We start from the raw sequence: 16,745 nt of genomic DNA, 5'->3' as shown, positions 1-16,745 counted from the left end.
AAAAAAAAAAAAAAAAAAAAAAAAAAAAAAAAAAAAAAAAAAAAAAGAACAAAGTAAATTTTATAAATGTCAACATCGAGTCATAGAAAGAATACTGCTAAGAGCGTTGGAGAGTTTGCTTAGCACTTTAGAGTATGTGAAGCTTAGCTTCTGAAGAACTGAATATAAAATTTGCAACTCTATTAGATAGCTAAAAAATTCATAGATCGAGCTTCAGATTATAGGATGATTAACCCTCCTGGCCTCATCAGGCACCCCCCACATGTTCATATCAAGGTGATCATACACTTGAAGACCCATAATCAAACAAAATCTTTTTAAAATGAAGTAGAAATATTAGCTGTTGATGCTGTTGTGAAGATTTGATATGGTTGAAACTCATCGGAAACCCAAGTGTAGAATTCTTGTATATGTAGAGTGAGTTCTACAGGCATAGAGAGAGAGAAAATACTGAGGAGGAAGGGTAACAAGAATGCTACAAAACACTGAGCATTTGGAAGGAAATTCTAGCATTCATTTCATTGAAAATCAAGAAGAAAATAAGAGAGACAATATAAGAATACTATAGATATAGTGGCTAAATACTAAGTCAAAAATAATCAGACTCAACAGGTTATATTTAGGAATGTATTTATATATATGAGTACATATATGCAGAGCAATAACAATTACTTTTTTAAAAAAGCAATAATTTTGAAAGAGAGCTTTCAGGAAGAGGTATATGGGAATGCTTGGAGAGAGGAAAAGGAAGTAGAAATGTTACAATTAAATTATAACCTCAAAAATAAAGAAAAAATGACCCATTTATTTTAATATTGAGTCAGGCCTGAGAAAATTATCCCATTTTGTGTGTGTGTAAAAATTTACAGCTAAAAATGCAAAGTTAAGAAACACCTCAAAACAAAGAGAAAACATGGGTCATAACATGGTGAAGAAATGGATGGATTACCCCATTTTAATGTAAAATTCATGTATGCAGGGAAATTTAAAGTGCTAAATGAAAAACTACCTTTTCAGAATAATGTACTTCAGAAAAAAAAAATATCATTCAAAAGTGAAGATTAAGTCATTTCCTTCACTTGGAAATAAATCTAAAGTCCGGAAGAAAGTTACTGAATGAAATACTAACAGTAACAGGTTTTAATCTAATTAGAATGAAAAATCAGAGATAATTAGATATAGAAGATGAGCAATACATGATGTCCTTGTTAACTTTGCTGTCAAGTTGACAAAGCCCAGATTCACTCTTGAGGAAGTCTTAATTGTGCAATATCCCAGATCAGACTGGCCTATAAATATGCATATAAGAGATTGGTTAAGTTGGTAATTGAGGAGGGGGTCCTGGCTCCCATTTAAAAGCACCTTAGGCAGATGAGCCTGAGTTAAGACGATATTAAAAAATAAAATAAAATCAGGAAAGGCAGGTTAGCCTCAACAAGCCAGTGAGTCCTCCCTGGCTTCTGCTGTCTGTTCCTTCCTGAGTTCCTATCCTGACTTCCTACATGACCAATTATGATCTGGAAGACATTCAGGAGAAATAAACCATTGCTTCCTCTAAGTTACCTTTGTTCCGAATGTTTCCTTACAACAGTGGAAAGAAAAATTAAAGGAAAGGAATGCAAGAGGAAAAAGAGAAAGGAGATGATGTACCCACACACGGGCACACACACACGGACACACACACACACACACACACACACACACACACATTAATCATTAGATTGAATCTAGAGTACATGGGCTACAGTTATTTTCTGTCAGTTTGAAAATTTTCAAAGACTACTGTGGAATTGGTGGAGTATTTCTGTATTAATTAGCATTTCATTCACAAAATGAATTGTTTTACTCACTGGAAAATTTTTGTGGAAGAAAATACAACATAACTTTAAGCTTTGGTTACTTAGTATCACAAACTATGTTTGTCCGTAAAGCAGTTTTAAACAAAAGCTGTCGGAATGCAAGCATCATTTTTATTTATCAAGTAGAAGGTGACATGCTTGACCAAATGCAGCATACTTAATACAGAAGATTTTTCCAACCTCCCCCCAAAAATGCAAGTCACTTCTCACATCTATTCTTGCATCAGCAGACCTAATTTCAAATGCAGATTAGTCTTTCAGGAAATTACAAAAAGATAAATCTAGACTTAAAACCTACCTTTTCTACTTTAGAAACATCCCAAGATCTTTATCCATACTGCGCTATGCACATGTGCTTCAAGCAGACCATGTTAATTCACTATTTTAGAGAAAAAAGATCAAGACTTTAAGTCACAGTGTAAGCAAGCAAGCAAGCAAGCAAGCAAGCAAGCAAGCAAGCAAGTAAGCAGGCAGGCAGGCAGGCAGGCAAGCAAGCAACAAGTAAGTAATGTAATATAATTCTGTTTAAGTTGGCCTGGTTTAATGTTATTTTAATTGAAAAACATAATGGTAAAGGCAATTGCTTTAAAACATTTTTATTTCAGCTTTTATCTTTCATCTTTCAAGTATGAATGAAATACCTGCATGTATGAAGTATAAAAATACAATTCACCAGAAGTATGTTGTGTGGACAATTTTGGTAAGACAGAGCAGGCAGCAATTATGATGACAATCATGAGCAGAAAGGGGGTGAAAAACAATCTAGAATTTCTTGGGCTCAAGAATGATGAGACATAATTTTAAGCTACATAGTCTATTGTGGGCTTTATGTAAGCCAGAGTCACAAAGACAGCATCCTTTCTTGGAGTATGTTTACTCCCTGGTGTTCATAACTACCCACTGAGCTTTGTGCACAGTGTTGGTTATGGCACATTGTATCACATCATGGCTTTCCTAGAGAACTCAGTGCACAGCATTCTATTCTAAGCCCTGGTACTCTTCTTTACTCTTATGAGTTGAATATGGATTGGACTTTGTTTTCTGACATAATTATTTTGTCATGCCTAAAATTAAAATTTCTTAAAATTTTATAAAATGTATATTTAAATAACATTTTAATATACCAATACTGATAACTGACAATACAAAATCTCTAACATAATTTTATTTATTACATTTTTCTTATGTACTTCTGTATGTCTTTATTTGCCGTGTTTCATGTTTGACATAACTTTACCAAATGACGATTCATTATTTTCAATAACTAATGTTTAAATGATTAACCAAAAAGTGCTATATATTCCAACTTTAAGAAATACTTTACTCGCTTCTCAGTAAATAACTTATGTGTCCAACAAAAACTGATACAACTGCATAATATCTATTTTGACATAAACACTGGTACTTTTCAGTAATTTTACAAAATAAATAAGTTAAATCATTAATGTTAGCATATGTTTGTTATTTCCACATTCATAAGTTATTTAATTTGCTTCAGAGATTTTGAATGCACTAAATACTTTAATTTGTTCTTACTTTGCATTTTGCTTTTTCTTCTTCATCAGTTTTATTATTTCATGGTTTTTTTTGCTCACCATTTAAGTATCTTCTTTTTTTTTTCTACTCTAGCTCTAGCATTTTAAAAATGTTTATCTAATTTTCTTTGTTCTGTTTTTTTCTTTGATATCTCACATCTGCTGTTTATGTAGTTACTGAATTATTAAAAGTTCCCTGAGTCTTTTCTTAAATTGATTTATTTTCATGAAAGCTATGTTTAGCATATTAATGATGTTGGCATTAATTTTCAGCATGTTGATGAGAAATGGCTGATTAGTGAACTCTGCCATTAGTAGCATTTTTTCTCTGCAGCAATTTTGTACAATAAAATGTTTCATTTAGCTTCTTAAAGCTTAACATGTGTTTTGTGTAAACCTTTAAGTCTTAAAATTTTCCAGTTTACATATCTTTCTAAAAACATTAGCCCTGTGGTATTGGATACCAACAATATCTTTATTGAGGAATTGGATGTTTACTAGGCTTGTAATAAATTAAGAGCCCAGTAACTAAAATTAAAGTTAAGGATTTGTTTGTTTGTTTGTTTTAAATAACAAACCTTATACTCAGTGGTAAAACTGTTTCCCGTCCCTTTAATAGTCTCCCATACGATGGAACACGGGGCCACCAATGGAGGAGCTAGAGAAAGTACCCAAGGAGCTGAAGGGGGCTGCAACTCTGTAGGTGGAACAACAATATGAACTAACCAGTACCCCCTGAGCTCGTGTCTCTGGCTGCATATGTAGCAGAAGATGGCCTAGTTGGCCATCATTGGGAAGAGAGGCCCCTTGATCTTGCAAACTCTTTATGACCCAGCACAGGGGAAGGCCAGGGCCAAGAAGTGGGAGGGGAGGTAGGGGAGCAGGGGCGGGGGAGGGTATAGGGAACTTTCGGGATAGCATTTGAAATGTAAATAAAGAAAACATCTAATATAAATAAATAAATAAATAAATAAATAAATAAATAAATAAATAAAAGAAAAGCAAATGAAAATAATACCTAATAAAATAATTTAAAAAAATAGTCTCCCCTACACAAACTAAACAGGGAATCTCAATGTCATTCATCACTTAGGTAGAGATGATTGGTTTGAGTGATACCAATCCCTGGGGCCACAAAAATGTATAATTCAGGCAGTTTAACCAACTTTCAAACAAAGAATGATATAACACCACCCCCCAAAATCCCAACTATTTTGTTTTTAAAGCATTAGTTTTTGGGAGACTTGGGTTTTTTTGTTTGGTTTGGTTTGGTTTGGTTTGGTTTGGTTTGGTTTGGTTTGGTTTGGTTTGGTTTGGTTTGGTTTGGTTTGGTTAGGTTTGGAATGGTTAGGTTTGGTTTAGTTTGTTTTTTGTTTTTTTGTTTTTTGTAATAATAATAATTTGGAGAAAGGGTACCATAATGCTTTCATGACTTATTTTCCAGGATAAATGTCAAGTAATATGAAATGCAAATATGTTTAATTTCTTTCCCTGGATTGTGAATCTAAGAACCTTTATAGGAGCTAATAGGTGGAAAAACTTGGAAAGCCCTACCAGTATCTTCTAAAGCCATGGCCAGTCATCACAACCAAGAAAAAGTTGATGGTATTTGTATTTTATTGCTTTCTTCTGAATCTTTCTTGGTTATTCTCTGGTTCAGCATGGTTGGTGAGAATTCACTACATATATAACAATTTAGCCTGATGATCTTATAAGCAGAGAAAAAGAGGAGAAATATGAAGAGGTCTCTGTGAGCTCTTATAATAACATGATCCATGGTATGTACTTTAGTGTTTTCTTCTAGAGACAAAGGTCTGTGACTTGTAATATGTGTGTGTGTGTTTATCTCTAGAATTACCAGTGCATTGTAATGCTGACTTTAATCCCTCAGTATTTTCTATCAATATTGTTTATTTATTTAAGTACAGAAACTAGTAAACTCTTTGAAATTTTACCCTAAAGTATGAATTAGTCCAAAGTAATGAGTTTACCATCATCTAGCCAGGTGAAAGTCACCATTCTCTTTTCCTGACACAGAAGCTGGTAGCTATTACATTAAGAAAGGCATATAGTGCAAGATGGGGTATACAGCATAATTTTGGCTCTCAGAAACTAGTAGAAAAGTCTTGGCATCTTCCCTTCAATTTTTCACTTTTGTGTTTTGTTTTTGTTTTTGTTTTGTTTTGTATTTTTTGGCTTTTAAAATATATAAAATGTTACACATAGATTTTTTTATTGGATATTTTATTTACATTTCAAATGTTATCGCCCTTCCTGGTTTCCTTTCTATAAACCCCCAATCTCCTCTCCCTCTCCCTGCTTCTATAAGGGTGATCCTGACTTGCTGCCTTAGCATTCCCCTACACTGGGGCATCAAGCCTTCACAGGACCAAGGGCCTCTCCTCACACTGACACCCAACAAGGCCTTTCTCTGCTACATATGCAGCTGGAGCCATGGGTCCCTCCATGTGTACTCTTTGATTGGCTGCTTAGTCCCTGGGAGCTCTGGGGGGGAGGGGTCTGGATGGTTGACATTGTTATTCTTCCTATGGGGTTGCAAACCCCCTCAGCTCCTTCAGTCCTTTCTCTAATCCCCCCATTGGGGTCCCCATGCTCAATCCAATGGTTGGCTGTGAGTATTTACCACTATATTTGTCAAGCTCTGTCAGAGACACTCAGGAGACAATTATATCTGGCTCCTATTAACAAGCACTTCTTGACATTCACAATAATGTCTGGGATTGGTATCTGTATATGGGATGGATTTCCAGGAGGGGCAGTCTCTGGATGGTCTTTCCTTCAGTCTTTGTTCCATTGCCCCTGTATTTCCTTTAGACAGGAACAATTCTGGGTAAAAATTTAGAGCTAAGTGGGTGGGCCCACCCCCAAATGGGAGCCTTGCCTAACCTCTGGATATGGTCTCAAGGATCTCCCTCCCTTTTGTTGGGCATTTCAGCTAATCCCATCCTTGTTGGGTCCTGGGAGTCTCTTGCTTTCTTGGCATCTGGAACTTGCTCCTGACTACCCGCAGTTCCCCATCCCCCATTGCTACACAGCTCTGTTCAAATTCCTGACCCTCTGAATATCATCTCTGTCTCCTCACTTACCTGATCCTGCCCCTGTTTTCCCCCTCGCTCTTCTCTCTTCCTCCCAAGTCCCTCCCACTCTCTACCACCAGTGACTATTTTGTTCCCCCTTCTAAGAAGAACTGAAGCATGCACACTTTGATCTTCCTTCTTCTTGAGCTTCATATGGTCTGTGAATTATATCTTGGGTATTCTGAGCTTTTAGGCTATTATCCACTTTTCAGTGAGTGCACATCATGTGTGTTCTTTTGTGATTGGGTTACCTCACTCAGGATATTTTCTAGTTTCATCCATTTGCCTATGAGTTTCATGAAATCATTGTTTTTAATAGGTGAGTAGTATCCCATTGTGTAAATGTACCACACTTTCTGTATCCATTCCTCTGTTGAAGGACTTGTGGATTCTTTCCAGCTTCTGGCTACTATAAATAAGGCTGGTATGAATAAAATTGAGCATGTGTCCTTGTTATATATGTTGGAGGATATTTTGGGCATAGCCTAGGAGACATAGATGGGTACTCAGGTGGTATTATGTTTAATTTTCTGAGGAACTGCAACACTGATTTCCAGAGTGTTTGTACCACCTAGCAATCCCACCAATGAGGTGTTCCTCTTCCTCTACATCCTCACCAGCATCTGCTATCACCTCAGTTTTTGATTTTAACCATTCTGACTGTTATGAGCTGAAATCTCAGGGTTCTTTTGATTTGCATTTCCCTGATAACTAAGGATTTTGAATATTTCTTTAGGTGATTCTTGGTGATTGTTTGTTAAGCTCTGTATCACATTTTTAGTGAAAGTAGATACACATAGATTCTTAACACAATGACAAGAAAAAATGACCAGGATATTTGCTCCGGTGCACTGCCAGGGAAAGGGCAGCCTGCAGAAGCGACACAGCTGCTGGGACAGACTCCATTTCTGCCTCCAGACATCTGGCATCTTTCCCATCAGAGAAGAGGTGTTGTCCACCGAGGAGGGTTCTCAGTGCCTGAGCTGGTAAGAGAGCCATCTTTGCCATCTTTGCTCCGGTGCATTGCTGGGGAGAAGGCAGCCTGCAGAAGAGACACATCTTCTGGGAAAGATCCCATTTCTGGCTCCAGTCATCCAGCACCTTTATGGCCAGAGAAGAGGTGTCTGCCCAGGAGGGGTATCAAGGACTGAGCTGGTAAAAGAGTCATCTTTGCTCCAGTGCACTGCCAGGGAGAGGGCGGCCTGCAGAAAAGGCACAGCTGCTGGGACAGACTCCATTTCTGGCTCCAGACATCAAGCACCTTTCCTGCCAGAGGAGAGGNGTCCACCCAGGAGGGCTCTCACTGCCTGAGCTGGTTGGGGAGACATCTTTGCTCGGGTTCACCTAAGCTCCAGTCTGCACTTGTGAGAGTGTGGACCACAGAAGCTACACAGCTTTTGGACAGAAAGAAGCAACCTAGCTTCTGGGACAGACCCTGCTTTGGGTTCCAGAAATTTGGGCACCTTCCTCGCCAGAGGAATGGTGGCCACGTGTGAGGGCTCTGTCTGCCAGNAAAAAAAAAAAAAACAAAAACGAACTAAATGGCCAGATTAGAATTACATAACTCCTAGCTAAGCTCAATCTGTAGGCAGAACTCTTTCTAAATGTGTGCCAAATTTCCTATTAATGTGATATTTTACACTCTGTTTTATATAGAGAGTTATCATTTCATCTGAGGAGGTCATCTCAATTTGAATGTAGAGCCTCATCTTTCAAATGAGCTGTTGCTGTTTTGTTTACCTGACAGTATTATGTTCTGAATGTTTGTCTTTGTGTTATTTTTGAATAACCAATAACTAAGGCAAGTGTTGCCTATCTGTTGCAGCTAATTCACTTTAAGGTTAATCTAATATACTTTTGAGCACAGCAGTGAATATGAATTTGCTACATTCTTTCCAAATATATGATCCATTGGTACATGGAGCAATTTTTAATTTATTTAGGAAGTGTTTTCAGCACATACAAAATTGAGCATAGTATTCAATTGTGTCCAGAAAGTAAAATGTGTGCACTAATCTCATAAACAATGCCTTTAGCAATAAAGTCTACAAGTGGTTAGACATCAAGATAAGTTAAAAGAGACTTAAAAAGTTAATTGCTTTCTAGAATGAGGGTCAAAAATAGAGTGTAATAAGAATTTATTTTACTTTTATATTTCTAATGGTTATATGTACAACTTTTACCTTTTGTTTCAGGCATACATATTACATGGTCTATTATATTTATGTGTTAATTGTTGAATACATTGAGTTTTTAAATTTTAAACTAAATTAAATTTTGTTTAAGTTAGAATAATTTGGTTAGTAATTATAATACTTTTCAAAGGGTCTGGATGATCAACTTTTAAAAATAATCCTATTAATTTCATCTAAAGAGAAATTTGAGAACAAAATATATGTAATGCAATAAAGATTAAGCCATCTTACTTCAAAAATATATTCATATTATTATTTAAATTATTTCCTTGATTTTGCAATTTGTCTTTATTTTAATAGGCATTTCTGAATTAATTATGCAATATTAATTTGGAAATGAACCATTGCTGAAAGAATATCATGAATCACCACCCTTTATATTTGATAGAATCAAATAGAGTAGAAAAATATTGAAAATAAAAATCTACCACAATTAGCATGTAAGAGATCTTTTATAAATTTGGAAGTGTCATTTCCACTCTGATGTCTGTGCATAAATTATTAACTGATAATTTAAAATTAACTGATATAAGACTCACAGTTCATTTGAAAACAGTCTTGTCTGTTAATAGGTTAATAACTTTAACTTGTATACTGTAGTTATTTTAGGAGGTCCTACATTTGTTTGGAAAATAATTCTGAATGACATTCAATTGTATATGCTTCTGAGATTCACTATGATATTATCCATGTATTTACCAAGGAATGATTACTTAACTATTATTAGTATATGAACTTTCCTAATCTTTTGTTATTTTGCTTTTGTGAGTATATTAAAGTCTCCCTTTTTTGGTATAAAATGGATTTTTATTTAAGTTTTTATAATAAATATATCGTATTATTGACTTCCTTTTTTCCCTTTTTTTTCTTATTAGATATTTTCTTTATTTACATTTCAAATTTTATCCCTATCCTCATTTCCCCTCTGAAAAACCCTCCTATCCCATCCTCCCTTCCCCTGCTCACTAACCCACCCATCCTGTTTCCCTGTCCTGGCTTTCTCCTGCACTGGGGCATCAAGCATTCACAAGACCAAGGGGGAACTTCTGTTCTCCTTGATGTTCCACAAGGCCATCCTCTGCTACATATGTGGCTGGAGTCAAGTCCCTCCACGTGTACTCCTTGGTTGGTGGTTTAGTTCTTGGGAGCTCTGGGGGTACTGGTTGGTTCATATTGTTCCTCGTACGGTGCTGCAGACCCCTTTTGCTCCTTGGATCCTTCCTCTAGTTCCTCCATTGGGGACCCTGTGCTCTGTCCAGTGGATGGCTGTGAAAAGTCTTCTTTACCTCTTGGGAAACAGACTATGAAAAACTGTTAACTATAGTCATTCTACAGTTCCATATTACTCAGGAATTTACTACTTCTGACTATAAAATTATTTACATTGTTGGATAGTGGCCACATTAGTTCATTACTATAAATTTTTTAATGTAGTTTAATGTCTATTCTATTGTCTTTTCAAGAACATAGGATCATACTACCATGAATCACCCAATTCAATTTTATTTTGATTTGATATTTTGGGAGAATAAAAATCTGAATACGTAAACTTTTCTATAGAAGGCCACTTTATCTTTTCACTTAGGTCCCAAAACATGCAAGCAACTATATCAGCATCACTACAAAAAAGACAAACAAACAAACAAACAAACAAAAAACCCTGCTTTATAATAAAGATTTAGTTAGGGTGAGAAAGTTTTTCTTTGTTTATTCAATTTAAATAAAAATATCTTATGGTATATGCTGCTGAAATGCAACAATAACTTTTATATTTATCACTGAAGGGGATAATCACATTTATGAAAGACATACTCTGTCAATACATTTATAAACAGTAGCTTCAGGGTAGATTTGAAAGGGATAAATCACTTTATTGATACAATAATGAAAACTAAGATCAAAAGCCTTAGTAAGGGTTTCACTGCTAACCCTTTATAATTTCATTCTGCTAGGAAGTGGCAGAATGTGGGACTGTTCTAGACCCTAGGGCTTGTGAGTTACTACATGACACCTTGATGTAAGTCATGAATAAAATCAAAGAGTGCAAGTGGATGCCACACTTACTGTTCATCTCTATTACTAATTTTAGGCATTGATTTTATCTTGTTGGACATATATATTCTGCCAGCTTTCATATTATTGCCATCAAGACCTCTTCACAGTTCTTCAGAAACTTATTATAATAGTAGATCAACAAAGGAGTTGATGCGCCTCGATTTTATATAACGTAACCTTTCATGATTTGCCAATAAAAGTTAAAGTAGTTGTGTTATTTAATTATGAAATATGTAACTTCATTTTAGCTTTTGCTGTCAGGCAAGCATTGAAGCTGACACTTCAATTGAGTTTACCCAAGGGCTCAGAGGCTTGGAGAGTTTCACACAAGCAGGTATCAAAGAGCAGACATCACTGCAGTCTCTCCATACCTAATTACAACAAGTGAAACATTTCCTCAGGAGAGAGACCACTTTCATTCCAAATCTGACAGGTAGAAATTAGTTGCCTAATGGAATGGAATCGTTCTGCAAATTGAAGGAATTAAGTGTGCTTTTTTAAATTTAAGCTCCCTCTAAATTAGATTTTAATTTGTTCCAAATGGAAAGAGTTTGATGGTGTGAAGCCGTTTATGTTGGAACAGAGCCAATTATTTTATATTCCTTATTGTACATATAGTTTGTCCCCTTTATCACCACCAGCTTTGATGAGGCAGAAAAATCGGCATGCCTTATTCAAGAGAAGTTTTCTTGAGAGAATGGTATCAATGTGGAGCACTGCTAAGCCAACTGTTCAGTTTTCTAATACAATTTGCTAAAGATGGTTGAAAATATGTATTTTAATGAAATGAAAACTGTATGATTTAGTATATATGGCCATGTTTCCTTTTAATAAATTTTCCTATTATTCAATGTAATTAAGGATGAAACATGGTCATAATGGTACAATAAAATGATAATAAATGATCATGTACATAGAGTTGGCTCAAATATAAAGTGATCCTTCTTTCAAGCAATGAAACACAGGTACTAGATCAATAAGGCAATTATCACTGTAATAAGTAACAAACTAGTATGTCAGAACGACTTGACAAAGACTCTGAGTTTATATAGTTTATCAGCAAACATCAATAGATTAATAGTGTGGTTAATGGTGCTCAAAGGCAAGGCTTGCATATGAATAGAGAACTTCTACGTTTACTCCAAATAGATAAACAGAATGGTTGTATTTGAAGGTATATCAGATTTTTTTTAACTTTCTTTTCTTTTCTTCCTTTATTTATTTTTTTTATTCTTTAATCTTTTTTTACAGTCTAGACTTTCATGTAGAAATATAAGATAATTTGTTGGGCATTATGGTGAAGACCTACAGTTTCACACTTAGAGGGGTTATTTGTGCTCATCTAGAACTATATACACATTAAGATCCCCAGCAACTAGTATTGTAGATTAAAGCTTTGTCTCAAAACAAAATAAACAAGCAGAAAAATATCACATAGCTATATAACAGCCAATAAATCATTAAATATCTTAAAATTTATAGATACAGTCAAGGTAATGGTATTTTATATCAATGATGAGAATTGGCGTTCAAGTGGTGAAAGAGAAAGTATCTTTCATTAGTTTGTTGGAGATGAATAGAAACATTGCATAGATGGATAGAAGTTGTTCAGTTCAACAACTGAAAGTTCTTTTCCTGCAGAGGACCTACACTTGGCTTCCAAGCCCATATGGCACCTCCATAGTCTCCTATAACTCCACCTTCCAGGTATCTAATACCCTCTTATAACCTCCAGAGGCTCCTACAGATATATAATACGCATTAAAGTCATGCAGAACCAAATACATACACATAAAGGTAATAAGAGTATCAAATGGATACAGATCATGAAGTCATTTTTTTTTTTTCTGGGACATAGGCTAGTTTTAAAGAGACCCTTTAGCACATGAATTAGAAAATTATAATTTCTCATGAAAAGCCCATCATTTCTTCCTTTTGTCCCTAAAGATTAAGTACTTGTCATTGTTGGGTTATGTATAATTATCTGGATACTCTTTGAAAAGAAAACATTCTCTTTAATACTGCGCATTATGACCTGCTGGAGGAGATGGGGAATAAATTAGTTGTGATCAAAAACTTAAACCTCTTCAAAGGTCTCTGTTCAAATAAGAGTTTCAATTAAACAGCAGATGACTCATAGATTGATTATTTATTTGAGTAATAGTATTTGCTTACACACAAAAATTGCTATTTCATAAAGATAATTGAATATGGTAAGAGCTAGGATAAGTTAAAATATTTCATTTAACTTTGTATTCTCTTGTTTATTTATTAATTTCAATTAGTACATTTACTTTAAAACTCTATTAAATTTTACTAGTATAGTTGATGGACATACACAAGAAATCACATATTATTTTAGACCACAGTAGGGAAAGGTATTTGCACTAATTTCTTTCAAGAAATGATTTAAAATGCTGAGAATAATAGGTTACTTTAAATATCAAATTTATCATATTGAAGAGTTGAAATGATTAAAAGGAATTTTAATCACTTAATTCAAGGAGGTTGGCAAAATGGCAAGCACCTCTTTTCTATTTGTTTCCTGAGGATTTTAACTAAGAAGTGCTAGCAAGTGAGGGTGTTCATATGTATATATAACTGTATGCATTGACGGGTATTTCAAAGAATGAGAAGACAGGAAATGAAGCCCAGATGCTAACATAAAAAGGAGTTTAATTGAAACATATCCTTTAAATTATGATCCCTAAGAACCAGGGTGAATGGGACATACATTCCCCATAGTGCATTGTGACAGTGTGGCTCTTCTTCTTTGTCTCCAACTTTATCTCCTCGTGGCTGTTGAAGTGGAAATGGGAACAGTGGTTCTACCTAGGTCTCCATAACAAACATAACACATACTTAGGTTTTACTTCAGAAGCCTCCAAATTTCAAGTATTTGCTCTCTGTTTCCCTCTGTGTCTCTGTGCCTCTTCAGACTGAATTAGAATAGTCTAGCTTTCAGAGACCTAAGGTTTTGACTCACATTAAATAGGTAAGGTATTTAAGGATGTATATTATTGTTTACTGAAATTATTGTGATTTAATTGAGATATTTCCCATACTTCTGTGTGTTTGAATACTTCGCCTCCAGATGTACATTCTACCTTTGCAGGTATAGGGACCTCCAGGACATGGCATCTAGCTGATAACCATAGGTCTAGTGAGAAGTAGGCCTCTGAGGCTCATAACCTGGCTGTGCTTTCTTCTCCGTGAACATTGAGCCTATAATTCTGCCAGGTCTCCCTGATAGGTACTGATAGAGATGCTGCAGTCATGATTCCTTCTGAACCATGCTTTGAATTCATCCCTTCTGCTAGGTATATGACTAGAGTGACAAGAAAATCTTTAGTATATCTGCATAAAGAGAAAAGTTGTAATTAAAGAACACAAATCTGTACTCTATGGTATAAAAGGGAATAACAATCTGTCAACAAATTCTTAGGATTTAACCCACTTAAAAAGATAATATCTTGAATAAAATTTGTCTAGGTCTTTATTAGAATGGACATTGTTTCACTTCAAGATTATTATTATTATTATTATTATTATTATTATTATTATTATTATTATGCTTTACAGTCTAATAGTTACTACCCTCCCAGTCTGGCCTCACACTGTATGTCATCCCATTACTCTTCACTGTCTCCAAGAGGATGTCCCCATCCCACCAGGCCTCCCCACTCCCTGGAGTATACAAGTACACACACACACACACACACACACAATTTGTTTACTTAATTTCTTAACCTGTAGCAAGTACAAACACACACACACACACACACACACACACACACACACACACACACACAATTTGTTTACTTACTTTCTTAACCTGTAAAAATTTGATGTGGAAAATTATATAATCAGATTATTGTGGATATTGTTTTCTACTGATTCAGATTCAAGATACTGAAATGCTCTTTGTGGATCATTGGTCATAGGAATTTTAGAGAGAGATAACAAATGATATTTTTGTACAACTATGTTCAACACTGGTATAAGTGGACAAGTCCATTAATTGTGTATCTATATTTTCAGTTCTAGCATGCATATTTGCAATAGGCCTCTGTAGTACCTAATCAGCCCATCACTCAGATTTCATACTATTGAGAGAGAGCCTGTTTGTACCTAAGTGTGTGAAAGGTTATTTAAACCAGAAGCAGTAATATCACCTTTAGGGAGGTGGGGTAAAAAGATTAATGCCACCAATAAAAACATAAATGATGTAATGTCATCTTGAAAGAAGATATACCACATTTCCATTCAATTTTCATACTTTATTTTAGAAAAAATTAAGAAAATATGAAGGATGATATATATAGTAGATTATTTTAAGTTTAACTGTGCTATACCCAGATGTGCTTTCATTGGATAAGATTAAGGTATCTAGCATGCATCCTTTTATACTTTCAGTACAATACAAACAAAATAACAAGGTAGGATGTAGGAATCTTTAAGACTGAAAAATGGACAAGAGCGAACTTTGATATTTCACTTATTTGTAGTTCCCTGAAGAAAGATGGAGCAATGAATTAGTGGTTGTTTACTAATCTGAGTGAAGACTTTCACCAGGAAATATTAGTGATGGTCCAGTGGTCTGTTCTTGGAAGAGAGCAAATATATTTCTAAGCATTTTAATAAAGGACCACAAAAGCAATCAAGTGGAAAATATACTTGATGGACTCATAGGTCTTTCAAAAATATTGGTGCCATGGTCTCTGTTTTCAACTAATTCCTATAATAAAGAAACAATTGAAACAACTAAAAATTATTCAGGTTTGTAGGTAAATAGAGAATAACCAAATGATGACCTAAGGAGAGTATTTTGCTATCCATCCTAGCAAAACAGATTTTGTTTCTTATTATACTAAATGAGGAAGAAAAAAACCCATGCTTATTTATTTTTAATTTTTAATCAACTTTATATTTGAGCAACTGTTTATTTCAATCTGTGAAATCATGCATTTTTAAAATTAAAAAAATAACAATATAAATTATATTTGACATTAATAGAAGCTTATTTATATATTAAGCCATTTTTAAGCTACACATACTACAGTCAGTGAAACAAATATTAATGAAAGAAAGTAGGTGTTTCATAGTAAAAATAAAGTCATATAAGTTGGTATCTTAGATCTGAATTGTAAAAATTTATTTGTACCTTGAACATTCACAGAGATTTCACATTAAACAGCCATCAACAACCTAGCTGACTTTGCAAATTTAAAGCTTTTAAAATTTACTAATTTCTCAACATGTGCTCTCTTTCTCTCCCTCCATCCCTCTAAAAAAAATTTAAATTTTTCTGGAAATCTACTATTCCAAACTGAGTTCCTTCAAAAAAAAACAGCCATAAAAAATATTGCTATAGAAGTGGCTTCCTAAGAATTCCTAAATTCTTAGTTTTCAGGGTTCCTAGGCATTACAGTTGGGTAGGGTTGTTGATAAACAGAAGGCAAATCCACAGTGTTTTAAGAACATGACTGCTTAGCATGAGCAGAACACTGACAGAAATGGATGTGCAAAGGTATCCAGGAGAAAGTCCAAAAGATTTCAACTCTATACAAAGAACTATAGGCTGCTAAGGAATACTGAGAACAGACAAAATAGTCTTCCTTAATAAAGATGTCAATGCTATTGATCTTCTTCGATTTTTATTTTACTTTATTTTTCTAAATATGATACACAATTATTTAAAACTAAAACATAATGAATTTAAAAAAAATAAATTGATATTTAAATGGCAATGAGTGGGGAACCTAACCTAACTTCTGATACATTATAGTTTATGGTATTACAAGTTTATTTTTATAAATTAATTTCAGAAATGGGATTTTAGTTTCCAACAGTTGTTTTTCCTTTTATCTCACACATTTTGAATAAATTTTAGAACTTATGTGCTTAGAAATAAATCCCAAGTTTTTGTGGAAATGCTTATTATATCTAATTCATAGCGATTGTCTTTCTCTAATAAATCATCAACAAAATGACTTCAGAAGA

This window comes from Mus pahari, chromosome 15 (genome assembly GCF_900095145.1).
Source record: "Mus pahari chromosome 15, PAHARI_EIJ_v1.1, whole genome shotgun sequence".
Lineage (NCBI taxonomy): Eukaryota > Metazoa > Chordata > Mammalia > Rodentia > Muridae > Mus > Mus pahari.
This window is presented reverse-complemented; position numbering follows the sequence as displayed.